We start from the raw sequence: 13,066 nt of genomic DNA, 5'->3' as shown, positions 1-13,066 counted from the left end.
TTGTTCTAAAGTGAATGCAAATGCTTGGAAATAAAATAAAATGCAAGCACCAAGCTAGATGATTGAATAAATGTGTTCGTAAAAGCATTGTGCTGAAACTGAGAACTGAAATTCAGTCCTTAGCAGTTAAAACTAGTTTATGCTGACAAACCGTCTCTTTAACACCTGGTATATTTTAAGTGGTTATAGTCATCCGCACGTTTTCATGTTTTCTAAAGCAGCTCACACCCTACTTGGAAGTCATATGTTAATTAAAGCAGAAAGAGTTTATATGCTGACCGAATCTTAGTGATAAGGTAAACAATATTTAAGGCTTTGATTGGATTTTTATGTGTAATTTTAGGATCTCCGAAGACCTCCTGTTAATTAGTTGTTAAAGTACCAAGTCTAAGAAAATGAAAGTAATTTTTTAATACTAAGATGTTTGTTGGAGAAAATTCCATACTTAATGACATCTGAAGTTTATCTTAATTATAAAGTTGTATGTGTTTGGGGGGATGAGATGAATAAGCATGTTTCTGTATTATGTAATTGGAAGGACAAAGATCGATCTCCAGGAGAAGGCAGCTGTATTCACTCACTCAGTGTAAGTTTGAGGGTCTACTGATTTCAAAGCGCTGCTCGTTTTTAGAAAGTGGGAGAAAGAGGCATAGAGAGGACTAAACCACGGAGCTTTAAATGCATGTGTTCTCGCCCTGGCCCGCGACGGTCCGTCCTGGCCTGGTTTCTTAAATTTTTAAAGCCATCAGTTTTACAGTTTTATGACTTGTTTGAATAATTATATATTTCTCTTAAATTACATACATAATGTAAATGTTGTACCCCACCATTTTTCTCAGCACTATTACTCTGCCCATAGGGAAAAAAAATGACATGTAATTAACCATGTTCCAGCATGTTTCTTACTTTATAATTCTATATGCTGATGTACTGAGCAGTTTGTTTGTTTGTTTTTTAAGTGTCATCAGAGATTCAAATATGTCCTCCAAATACTTAGAATAGTAAATTCACCAGTATTTGTGTAGCACCTGCCGTGTGCCAAGGTACTGTGTTTGGTGCAGATTCAGATGAGTTAGGCCCTACCCTCCATCCACAGAACAGAGCTCACAAGTTGGAGATGTTGCTTCTGTTAGGTCTGAAGGTCCCAAAGCTGGATGTTCTGTTTAGAGAGAACCTTTTATTATGGATATATTTTTCCATTTTTATGCTAAAAGGTATGAATGTAAAATCCACTTATTTAAACATCATTATTCAAATAGGAATAATTAGCAAAATAGCCTAATTTTGAATTAAGGGAAATTAAGCAAATATGGTATTTGATATTCAATACTAGGTTTTTATATACTCATGTTTTCTAGATTACAAAATATAAAAATCAAAAGTAAGCCTCTTAATTTTTTGTCTGTTTTTAAAGACTTGATTTTTTTTTAGAGTACTTGCAGGTTGACAGCAAAATTAAGAGGAGGGTACAGAGTTTTTCCATATATACCCCTGGTGCTCCACACACACACAGCCTCCCTGTTATCGATATCAGTCACTAGAGTGGTACATTTGTTACAATGGATCAACCTATAGACACATCATCACCCAAAGTGGTTGGCAGTAGGGTTCACTCTTGGTGTTGTGTAGTCTGTGGGTTTGGACAAATGTATAATGATATGTATTCGTCATTATGGTATACAGGATGTACTTTCACTGCCCTAAAAATCCTCTACGCTTTGCCTATCTATTTGTCCCTCATCCAAACCCTTGGCAGCCATTGATCTTTTTACTGTTTCTGTAGTTTTGACTTTTCCAGGATGTCATGTAGTTGGAATCTTATAGTACGTAGCCTCTTAAAATTAGCCTCTTTGATTTAGTAATAGGCCTTTGAGGTTCCTTGATGTCTTTTCATGGCTTGATACCTTATTTCTTTTTAGTGCTGAGTAATATCGCATTGTCTGGGCAGACCACAGTTTATCCATCACCTACTGAAGATGATATCTTGGTAGGCTTTTTTTTTTTTCTTCAAGTTTTAGCAATTGTGAACACAGCTGCTGTAAAAATCCTTGTGCAGGTTTTCGTTTGGACATAAGTGTTCAGTTCGTTTGGGTAAATATTAAGGAGAATAATCGCCAGATTATATGAGTGATAATAAAATAGTTTACAAAACGTGTTTAACCAAAATTCAAATCGAAATCCTTTCTAAGTGATTGCTAGGTCATAAGGTAAGAGTTACGTGAAGTTTGGAAGAAACTGTCACAGTTTTCCAAAGTGGCTGCACCATGGCATATCCCCACAGTGATGAATGGGAGTTCCTGTCTCCCCACATCCTCGCCAGCATTTGATGTGGTCATTGTTCCAGATTGTGGTCATTCTGATAGGTGTGTGGTGGTATCCCATTGTTGTTTTAGTGTACACTTCCCTGATGAGGTAGGATGTGGAGCATCTTCTCATATGCTATTAGCCATCCCTATATTTTCTTTGGTGAGATTTTTGGCCTGTTTTTTTTTGTTTGTTTTTTTTTTTTAGCAATTTTCTTATTGAGTTTTAAGAGTTCTTTATATATTTTGGCTAACAGTCCTTTATCAGATCTTTTGCAAATAGTTTCTCCTGTGGCTTGTCTTCTCATTCTCTTCATTGTTTTTTCACAGAGCAGATTTTAATTTCAGTGAAGTCTAGCTTATCCTTCCTTTGGTTTTCTTTCTAAAAAGTCATCGCCTTACGCATGTCATCTAGGTTTTCTCCTGTGTTGTCTTCTAGGGGTTTTATAGCTTTGTTCCACTTTTATTTTTAAGAGAGGTTTTGTAAATATTACATGAATAATGTTCAACATACTGAAAATGTCCTCACATTTAATGGGTTTTAATCATTTCCTGACTAAAGTCAGGTGAATTAGATGGGTCTTTAAGAATCATCTCCTACCACCCTATTCTTTTTAGAAGGAAGAAAGAACTATCAGTTGGGAAATTCCACTGTGTCCCAGGCATGGAACCAGACATCATATTTACATACGACGTCTCATTTAAATCCTACAAGAGCTCTAAGAAGTTGGTATATGGGTCTTTCATGTAAAATGAGTTAACAGAGAGCCAAGAGTCACCTCCTGACTGAATCCGACTTGTAGTGCTCAGTGGTTTTGGAGTTTCCGTGTTTGTCTCTTCTCTTAAATTATGGGCTTAGTATTTCCTAACTCCTATCTGAGAGTGATCTGAGTCGGGGGTCATCTTGACGAGATCCCCCTGATACAGGGCAGTGGGAAGCATAAACACAGGCAGAATATGGTTAACTTTATATCAGACTTTGAAATCAGGGTTACATACATTCAACCGTGAGACCTGCACAAAAGTTTTATCATGCGACTACTGTTGTAAATAATTTTCATTGACTGTACATTATTTTTGAATAAGGTATGTGGTTGGTTCTGGAAGTTAAAGCATGAAAGTGGTCATGTCCATATTCACTTACAAGCTTTATAATAGTCGTGCTTGTATACTTAACTAGCTTTAGAGCTTAAAGGGAAAATTCAAGTCTCGCTCATACTTTCATTGTATAGTGGTGAATGGGGATAGAACGTCAGTCATCCCATTATCCCCGCTAGTCCGGGAACCCTCCTGCGACACCAGGTAACAGGAGAAGCAGGCTTCTGTTGCTTTCCATCAGCGCGAGAGGCCCGCATCTTCTCACGTCGTTCCAAGTGGTCCATTTCTCCTGGCCTGCAGCCTGGCGTCTGCTCTTGGAGCCGAATCCTTCAAGGCCACTGGTCTCCTGGCACTTAACAACTGCCACTGGCCTTTTTCTAATAGACCTTCTCTGGATCGACCTTAGACCTTTGACACTGTCAGGGACTAGACGTTCCCTCAAAGTACCCCGTCTTCCACCTTCTGCCCTCCTGGCGCTCGTTCCGCGCACTCCCCCACCTCTGGCGGCACCCTCTTTCCCTCGGGGGTGAGGGGGGGCGTGGGAGGCAGGGACTCATTTTCCTCGTGTCTTTTAAATATAAGCTTAAGTCCTTATCTCTATTAAATTCTTCCTTCACGCTTTGAAGATTTTTTTCATGTCGATGCCAACAGTTTCACCTTTTTGCAGATTATTGAACTTGCTTCTTCAGGCGCAGTTCCCTTTGGGTGACAGTTCAAAACTGCCTGCTTGGACATTTTCATTTTGGTGTTATTTTTTTAAATCATTCTTTTCATCACTTCACATTTATCATATCTAAAATTAAGCTCTTCATCTTCCCTCTAGATTAGGTCCCTTCACATAACTTATTTAAGAGAAATTCTCTTAGTAATATTACTTTTCTCTTTTGGGTTATTTTTCTTTAACTCCCTTTACACTCGGGGTTTTGCCAGCATGAGAATTTTTTTTAAAGAGTGTTTAATTTAGTGATACAAAGAGTTTCATGTAGACAGATTGAGGAGTATCTGGATGATCATCATTTAACCCAGAATTGCCATGAGACCGTGCTTGTGAGTTGATTATTTATTTCCAGTTATCTTGTTGCCAGGTGTTACCTAAAGCAGAGGATATAATTAATTGGTGGAGATCCTGTCTGCCAAATATGGCTCACAATTGTTTTTATTGCTTTTACAGTGCCACTTTTTGCCTTTTTTAACCTTGAAAGATGTTGGAGTACAGTAAACACATATTACATATTTATTACCTATTTAAGATCTTCAGAGTGAGTTTTGTACCTAACTATAATTTCAAAGTACCGATGCACATAAATGATGCTGATAATAGCTGTTGCGGACCATGGTGGCAAAGTCAGAGGTGCCACTATAAAACCCCTGTGCTCTGAACTTCCTATTGGAGGAATTGTTGGTTCAGTCAGAGGTCGGTGAAAAATAAGATGTGTTCCCCCAACCACAGTTCCCTGAATCCTGTCCGTGGACGCCCAGTGACGTTTCAACTGACACCCTTCCCCCTAACCTGCTTCTTCCCTCCCCCATAGGTAACCATTTTTAGTTTTCAGTTTTATCTTACCATTTATTTTCTTTTTGAAAAGAAAATCATTTAGTATTTACTCTCCTCCCTTCACACACAAAAGGAACCTTTTTTTCATTGAATATCCATTAAGAAGTCGCTGTATTATCACTAAGTGGAGGTTGGCCTCATTCCTTTCTAGAACTGCACAATGCTCAATTGTGTGGGTCCATAATGTAGTCCTCATGCGCCTTCCTCATGGGTTTTGGATCTATTTCCAGTCTTCACAGCGACTGAACTTGAGTTTATAACTTACTGTAGGTTTTGGCCAAGTTTATTTTGGGGATAGATCCTTAAGAGTAAGATTGCTGGGTCGCAGGGTCAATGCATCTGTAATGTCATTAGATGCACCAAATTACTGTGTGTGTCATTGTGCCTTCCCACCAACAATAGTTAAGTTGTTCTGCATTTTTTAAGTACTGCTGTGAAATTCTGGAACTCGGAAATAGTTTTGGAGGTTTGAAAGTACCAGTTTGAGAGACAACACTTGTCATCCTTAACACATTCCTAACCTGTGCCACACAGATCCCGTCAGCTCAGTTACCATAATTTCTGCTGTGTGTGGTTTTAAGCATCTGGCCTTGCTTTTTCCGTTGCAGTGTCTAAGTTGAGCCAGTATCTCAACCCTAATAGCCTCCCAGTTAATTTCGCTGTCTTTAAGTTGTCTCTCATCTCAATTCTGTAGAGCCATCAGATGAAATTTCTAAAGCCTTCTTGATCATTGTAGCCTGAATGATTTATTTCAGAGATTCTGAACCTGTGTTGCAGTTCTTGTCTGTACCTTAAATACAGCAGTATCGTGTACACCACCTGACAGCTCTTCCAGTAGCTTCAGCTAAGTCTTTAAATGACACCTTCACCTGTTTGTACATGTTGCAGGAGACTATGAGCCCTTCTTTTGGTAACACCTTAAATAAATAGCAATTCTGAAAGTTTCTTTCCAGTAGAACAGCCAGCGATACTACTACTTTTCATGCTAAGACCCCTATATAAGGAGAACCTAGTCGTTTTGCAGAGGCACATTTCTTTCAGTGAGTGGACTAAATTTGACCTGTAAAGGTTTATAGCTAGCATGCTTTCAAGCTCTTTTTTCCTTAAGTTTTATTGAGGTATAATTTACACACCGTAAAATTCCCTAGTTTTGAATGTATAATTAAGTGATTTTTGGTTGTGCAGCCATCACCATAGTCCGGTTTTAGGGCACTTCCATCACCCCCTACAGATCCCTCGTGCCGATTCGTAGTCACTTAGCATTCCCACCCCAGCCAAACACTAATCTGCTTCCTATCTCTGTAGTTGCCTATTCTGGCGATTTCACATCGTAAATGGAATCATGTAATATGTGACCTTTTGCATCTAGCTCTCACTTAGCATAATGTTTTTGGGTTCATCCATGCTATAGCATATATCAGTCCTTTATTTTTTATGACATTCTGATTATCCACTCACCTCTTGGACATTTATTTGGGTTGTTCCACTTTGGGGCTGTTAGAGGTAATGTGCTATGAACATACATGGGCAGGTCTTTGGGTGCGGACATAGGTTATCTGGTTCAAGAGGTAGCTACCTAGTAGTAGAATTGATGGACATATGGTAAATATATGTTAGCTGAACCTGGTTTCTAATGCCCTGAATGTTTAATTGCTAACTTTAAGTAAAGACATAGACAAGGCAGTTTGAGCAGTTCTTATACATTCAGGTCTTTGGAATGTGGCTTTGAATTGGTTGTTTGAGAAACAGCAGGACCCATTTCCCATCTGGGCGTGTGCTTATGCTGCTTCTCCTACTCCATAGCCATGGGTTTAAATGTTTTGAGAGAAAACTCAGCTAGTATCTTAGAAAGCCATGTGTTAGGATAGTAATTGGAATTTTTTGTATTTGTCATCTGTAATTGTTTGAACTTAATAATAGTTATTCCCTTAGTTCTATGTAGAGATGAAACATTTAAATTTTATAAGTATAAACTTTGCAAGCATTGATCGTGTAAGCTTGTCTGAGGTAGTAACGGCGGTAGGTACGCCCTCCCTGGCATGCAGTAGCACCCCGATGACTGGATGCACACTTAGTGGCCCACGCTCACAGGATCTTTGAGTTAAGATTTCTTCTTGATTAAAAAAAGTTAAAATTTAAAATAACATTCAAATATGAATTAATGAATATTCAAATGAAATAGAAAGTTTTAAATCGTTTGGGGGATGTAAGTATAAATGTCCAGTTCGTGAATTTGCTGGTTCTTCCTTGACCTGGCGGTGTGCAGCCATGCGAACGTGCCATTGCACATGCACATCGTGGGCCTTTCGCTTGTGTTTGCACATGGTTCCTTTGGAAGCCATGTTGTCATCACAGCCTGAAGAGCGAGTCTTGGTAGCACACTTTTTAAGGAAGTGGAATAAGAACCACTACCTTCTGTGGAGAAAGCTTGACAGGAAGACGGGGTGATGGAAAGAAAGTGGCTTTGGGATTCAGATACTGGGCGCTGAGTCCTTGCCATGTATTAGAGTATCTTTGGGCAAATATTTAACATCTTCGAGCCTGAGTTTCCTCATTTGTAAGAAGTAGATAATATCACGCAGGGGGATATGGTTATCGTAAGGGTTTGACGAAAGCGTTGGAGCTCCTGTCGGCAGAGGCCAGCATTGTAGCCGGCCGTAAACGATAGGTCCTTTCGTGTCCTTTCGTGTCCTTTCGTGCACAATAACAAGGAGCCAGCGGCTGCACTTGATGGACGCTGTGTGGAGCTTGTTCATGGGCGCGGTGGAGTGTAGACGGTGCTCGTGGAGTTCAGTCACTTAGCAGAATGAATGGCTTTTTGCATTTTAGAAATTAAGCTGGGCAGCAGTGTGGAAAATGGGTTGGAGTTGGAGTGGGTGAAACTGGTGTCAGTGGCACCAATGAAGAGACTTGTCAGCGACCCAGATGAGAGACGATACCTGGACTCTGGTGGTGGTGGTGGACACAGAGAGAAGTGGGTGTCTTCAAGAGGCGAGCAGGGGGGAGAACCGATGGAACGGACTTTACAGCAGGGGTAAGAACAGGGAGGAATCGAAGCCGACTTGTTACCAGGAGAAGGGACGCAGAAGGGGGGCTGGTTCCGAGGTAGACCAGTCACCAGGCCACGCGTGCCCCTCACAGCGAAGTCTCCATAGGAGCTCTGGAGGAAGGGAGGGCGTGTGTAGTCTGGAGAAAACGCGTGGTTGGAGGAGGTGGTGCTTTCGTCACCTTCAGGATTTTAATTTGTGCAACCGAGGCATCTGTTGACCAAGGCGGGGAGCCAGGCAGAGAGGGAGGCGTTCAGTTTGGGGCACATGAGTTTGTGGCCTCCGTAAGATCCAGGGCAAGGAGAGGAGGAGGAGCCGCAGTCACAGGTGTACAGAGGGTCTCACGGGCACCGTCGTCCAGGCAGATCGGAGAGCGCCACGCCCACCCTGCTGCAGGGGCCAGTCCTCCTCCTAAATTATTAAAGTGAAACCAGAAGTCTTATTAAATCTGGAACAGAATTTTCTGCAGCGTATACAGCGGAAGCTTTCGTTTCCTCGCTAGGCAGTGTTACCTAATCTCAGCTACCTACTTCCCATCCAAATCGGCTGAATCAGCCTCTATTTCAGGTGTTGTGTTCATTTAAACCCTTAATGGAATTTAAGAATTTCTAATGGTATTTCGGAATTTCTCAGCTTGGGGCTGTCTCATCTTGGTTCTAAATGTCATTGACTATCCTTTAACCTGGTAAATGGTTTTCCTTTGCATGTATCATCTAGATCATTCTACAGCAAGCAGTATGTTGCAGGCTTGTAGGTGAGAAGCATTCTGCTGCGGCACGCGCCGGCAGGCCCACCCCCCCCTTCCAGAGAGAACTCCCCCGGTGCCGTGCCCCACACCCGTCTCCTGGATCCCCCACCCCCATTCTCTTGCTTTTCCTTCTATTTTTACTTCATTTATGTTGTATAGGTTTGTTGAATTTTTTGTTAAAATTTTATTATGGAAAATTGAGACTACGATACAACCGTTGTTCAGTTCTTTTCCCCTTATAATATTTTAAAGAAAATCCCAGTTATATCCTTTCACTCACAAGAGTATGTATGTAATAAGTATGGTGTTTTTGTTTTTGTTTTTTTTAAACATAAGCACAGTGTAAGCACATGGCGGCCAGTGCCATACTCAGATCTGTGTTGCATGCTGATTACAGTGTCTGCCCATCTTGCCAGGGATTGCTGGCCTTCTCTTCTCCCTCAGAAATGCTCTTTTTTAAAAAAATCTTACATATATAAGTGATATCATACTATATTTATTCCTCTGTCATAATTTTACTCAGGAGTCTTTCTCAATTTCATCCACTTTGAAGTTTGTAGCTGGAGTTGAATCAGTTTGTGTGTGGTCTGTCGTGTGACTGTCCTAGGATTTATTTGCAGATTCTTCTGTTGGACGTATGGGTTGTTTGCAGAGTTGCAGTTTCTTATTGCCATTGCCCTCATGAAGGAGTGCAGTGCAGGCCTGTGCTCGCATGTTTCCCGGTGTACTTTCAAAAAGTTTCTCTAGGCTTAAGTCACTTGGTCGCTCTACATTTCATACTTTATTGAACCATACTGCAAGTAAAGGCCAGAGTGCTACGCATACTTTTAACCAAGTCTTAGAAATAAGTAATTGCTTCGTTGAGTAATACCTAGGATCGTTTAAATTTTAATCAGATTTAAAATGTTACCAGACTAGAAAAGCTCAATTTAAAATTGTCTTTTTTTTTTTTTAATAGTGAATTTGAACTGTTTTATTAGCTCTAATACAGACTTTGTTTTTGGAAGATACTGTAACATTTTAATTTTTTTTGTCTTTTGAAAAATCTTGTTTCTTTCATTCCTGTTAACAACTCTGATTCCAATGATCTTAATGCTGCCTTTGCAACAGCATCTGCTAGATGTGTTTGGTCTTAATTTATGAAAATGGGGAACTATCAGGACTGCATTAATAGGCAGAAGTGGTATCTGGATCTTTTAAATATCTAGAGTGAAATTGAGGCGGGAACACAGTTCTCTTATTACTTTAAAATTTATGAGTTCCTATCCTAGGGTAGAAATATATTTATGCTCATTAAAGTCTTAGGAATTTATATTCCTATCCGTTGTATAGTTAGGAATTATCAGGAGAGAAATACACAGGAGAATGCGCAAGGCTCGCCTGGTTAGCCGTGTGCAGAAATGTGTCGCCCTGTGGTCCAGTCCAAGGGCAAGGGCCGAGTGGAGCTGTCCTCCTGCAGCTCGGGGCTCGAAAGACACTCCACATTTCTGTCCCTCCCGACTCCTTCCAGTTCGATTTCTACCCTTCAAACCACAGTGAACCTTTCATTGTTAAGACCGGCGCTAGCATTTCCCAGACTCCGGTCATGTTCCGATGTTCCAGTTAGTGTTTAGAAGACTGCTACGGGTGCTCTTGTAAAACAGCCCTTTCGTGACTAGTGAAACTCCGAATTACTGATACCAGAAAGGATGTGTTTTCAGGATTCTTGGAAGCTGTTTCACACTTCTACTCAAGGACGGATCTTATGCACCTTTAGCCTTGAGAAATAGGCTGATTAGTGCATCATTCGAATCGTTAGAAAGTCTGTTTAGTATTGATTAGATTGGAAGAACAGTCTTTTCTGTGAGACAAGTCCTTGAACGTAGACCCTCTCTTCTGCATTGCACCTGCTTCTTTTGACTGTTTCATTCCATCGTCTGATTTTCCTGGGGGGAGACGAAAGTGTAGTGGAGTAGCGTGCGCTGCGCCTGTGTCGTCGCTGAGGTTCGCCAGCCAGCGGCTAGCGAGAAGGTGCAGCCGGCTGGGCCGCTGGTTCCCGGCTCTGGTTGGCTGCATTTTGCTCCTTTGTTTCCTGTGTTTCCAAATGGCGAAGCGCCCCATCTGCAGAGTCTGTGTCAGAGAACATCACTGTTACTCGTCAGTGCACGTGACCACGGTCGGCAGCCCTGTGACGTCAAGGGTCTATGTACCAAGAGTGCTTTCGAAAACTGCCTAATGTCCTAAGTATATATTTTAGTTTTTTTATTTTTTAAAAAAAATATGTATTAGCTTTTTGACCTCCTTAGTTGTTTGGCTACATGGTATGATTTATTAGGAAAATATTTTTACCCCTTAACTAAAAGTAATATGAACCTTTCTGACTTTTCATGAAGTTTGCTTAAGATTGTTAACAGTTTTTGATGGCCTGGTTATGAGGTGGAGGTTATATAGTATGTAAAGTGGTACATTTCTGAAAATTCAACATTGACTGATGTGCCAGTCTTTTATAGGCACCTGTATTGTATTTTATTACTCCAGGCAGTTTTACAATCAGTTTAATTCATCAAACTTTGAGTAATGCATGAGCAACTTACAGCCCCCACCCCGAAGGTGGAACACTCCATCCACCAGAGCACCGCGCGTCCCCTGGGACACGAGATACAAAGGTGCCCCACCCAGGTGCCCCTTCAGGGAAGCATTGGGCTCCCCGTTGCGGAATGTGGTCAGCAGACGGCCTTCTGCAGCCTGAGAGCCACGAGCCGGCAGCCCTCGCCGCAGAGGGCGGGGGCGGGTGTGTGCTTGCTTTTAACGTGTCCTTTTACACTTAGTTTAATTTTATACTTAATTTAGTTTTCTTTGCTGTAATATTAGTTATAAATCTTTGAGTATATAAATGTGTGGCCCTCCAGACAGTATTAAAAAGATAAGATTTCCTCTTTAAACTCAAGTAGAGAAGGTCATGTGAATTTTGGATACTCAGTCGGGACAATTCGAATAAGGGAATAATGGGTAGTTTGAAAGAGGAAACAATAAAGCACATAAAAGCAGGAGTAGAATATTTTGCTAATTTTCCAGCATATCTGCACATAAGCTGAGGTGTGCTGTGGCAGTAAATTTCCATGCATGGAACTATATACAGTGTGTGTAACAAATTTGACATTTTAATGTGAAAAGGTTATATTTGCTCTCTTAGAGCGTCCGTGAGTCCTGATAGACTGAGATTTAGAACTCGAACCAGAAGTGTAGCACGAGGAAGAGAGAACAAGGAAGGAGCGTCCTGGTGCTGATGCTGAGGTAGGACGGGAGCAAAGGCCACGTCGACCACTTCATTCGATGTATCTTCACTGTGTGTGAAGGGCTGCTGGCGTGATAAGTGGTATCCGAATTCTTTAGGTTCTGCTGATACTTGCAGTGTTCTTAGTTTTTTATTTTATGCCAGACTTTAAAAATTTAGCTTTCTTAAATCTCAAAATATTTGAATAGATTTATTATTGATACAGGTAGGACTGGTTTGTGAGCTCTTTCAGACCACCAGTTCTTTGAATTGGAGCTGTTTGAGATTCTAAAAGTACATAATCGGTAAGGCTCGCTTTTTCCTGTGGCTCTTTTGGTGTTTTCCCTGGTTATTGACACCTTAAAGTGAAAAAACCTGAAATTCAGACTGAAGTATCGGAGTATCCTGGCCTGAGAATGCAGAGCTCTGGCTTGCAGTCCACTTTCTAGCATTGTGATCTTGATCAGGTTCGATTGCTTCTTTAAATCAATCCCTTTATCTGTAAAAGAAAGGGCCAGGCTGGCTTTAAGGTTCACCTTTAATTGTGTATGACTGTAATGGCTCTTAGGAGCAAATACTTGTGGTGCACAACTGCATAGCACATAAAGTTTCCAGGTTACAAGTAGGTTATGTACCAAAAATTTATGAGTTAGCTTCTCAGAAAGTTGCTTTATTTCATGGCAGTAGTATTATGAAAGTAGACCATATCTGATTACAAAACCAGGATCTAGGATAGTGTGTGGCATATGGTGGCCCTACTAAATATTTGTTAAGTATTAATGGTCACTAAGTTTCTGTAATTCTCATAAGTCTCTTTAAACAGTGTTAAAATATGTATACACTTGGCAGTGACCAGGATAACAAAACATTACTAATGAAATAGCAAGAAATAAATTTTAGTCTAAATTCTATCGTTTGAAAGAAAAAAGTTTAGAAGAAACAACAGAGCATTTTATGGAGATTCTTGGGGATTTGGGGCAAGTTCAGATGCTCGAGTAGCCTGGTATTTCATTATTTCTAAATCCTTTAAAAAACATTTTATCTTTTAAATTCCTTAATTTC

The 13,066-nt window shown here is 40.6% G+C and overlaps 1 protein-coding gene across 4 annotated transcripts in view; it reads left to right on the top strand.

Annotated features, from left to right (window-relative positions):
- Positions 1-13,066, top strand: part of CUL1 (cullin 1) — an 87,268-nt gene that overhangs the window by 12,843 nt on the left and 61,359 nt on the right. Inside the window, exon 2 of one of the 4 annotated variants that reach the window (XM_036230742.1) lies at positions 11,924-12,024. The exons of the other annotated variants lie outside the window; for them this stretch is intronic. The gene's annotated coding sequence lies outside the window, so the exon portion shown is untranslated. The remainder of the gene's footprint in view (positions 1-11,923; positions 12,025-13,066) is intronic. 4 annotated transcript variants of the gene reach the window in all.

Source organism: Rousettus aegyptiacus, unplaced genomic scaffold, assembly GCF_014176215.1.
Source record: "Rousettus aegyptiacus isolate mRouAeg1 unplaced genomic scaffold, mRouAeg1.p scaffold_m13_p_13, whole genome shotgun sequence".
Lineage (NCBI taxonomy): Eukaryota > Metazoa > Chordata > Mammalia > Chiroptera > Pteropodidae > Rousettus > Rousettus aegyptiacus.
The sequence above is the reverse complement of the archived record's forward strand: the minus strand, read 5'-3'. Positions and strand labels throughout refer to the sequence as shown.